Below are 1,020 nucleotides of genomic sequence, written 5' to 3'. Positions count from 1 at the left end.
TGCTGGGGACACAGGAGCAACATGAGTAGGTGCACGGTGGGAATATAAATGGAACATGGTTGGGACAGGGGACCCTTGCAGAGGACACTAGAGCTGCCTCGGGCTGGCCAGAGGGGCCCTGTAGGTGGGCATGAGGGTGAGGGGGTCTCTGAACATGGTAGTTTAGGGGGTGTGGGGTGTGTGCCAGGCTGCAGTAGGGTTTCTTACCAGAGACTGGTGACAGGTGGTGTCCCTCAGGGGTCCCTGCCAGGTCCAGTGCTGTTTCATATCCTCATCAGTGACATAGACAGCGGGATCAAGCGCACCCTCAGCAGGTTGGCAGGTGATGCCAAGCTGAGTGGTGCAGTTAATATGCTGCAGGGATGGGACACCATCCAGAGGAACCTGGGCAAGCTGAAGAAGCAGGCCCATGTGAACATCATGAAGATCAACAAGTCCAAGTGCAAGGTCCTGTACCTGGGTCAGGGCCATCACTGGAATCAGTACAGGCTGGGGGATGATATGACTGAGAGCAGCCCTGCAGGGAAGGACTTGGGGGTCCTGATGGATGAAAGGCTGGACATGAGCTGACAGCGAGCATTTGCACCGCAGGAAGCCAACTGTACCCTGGGCTGCAGCAAGCCAACTCTACCCTGGGCTGCATCAAAAGTGTGGCCAGCAGGTCGAGGGAAGTGATTCTGCTCCTCTACTCTGCGCTGGTGAGAACCCCCCTGGAGTACCTGTGTCCAGCTCTGGAGTCCTCAGTACAAGGACATAAACCTGTTGGAGCGGGTCCAGAGGAGGCCACAAAAATGATCAGGGGGCTAGAACACCTCTGCTATGAGGACAGGCTGAAAGAGCTGGGGTTGTTCAGCCTGGAGAAGCCTCCAGAGAGATCTTATAGTGGCATTCCAGGACTTAAAGGGATGTACAAGAAAGACAGGGACAGACTTTTTATCAGGACCTATAGCAGTAGGACCAGGGGTGATATTTTCAAACATTTGTAAGATGGAAGATTTAGACTAGATGTAAGGAAGAAAT

This window comes from Buceros rhinoceros, unplaced genomic scaffold (assembly GCF_000710305.1).
Source record: "Buceros rhinoceros silvestris isolate BGI_N320 unplaced genomic scaffold, ASM71030v1 scaffold19860, whole genome shotgun sequence".
Lineage (NCBI taxonomy): Eukaryota > Metazoa > Chordata > Aves > Bucerotiformes > Bucerotidae > Buceros > Buceros rhinoceros.
Note: the sequence above shows the minus strand (reverse complement) of the source record.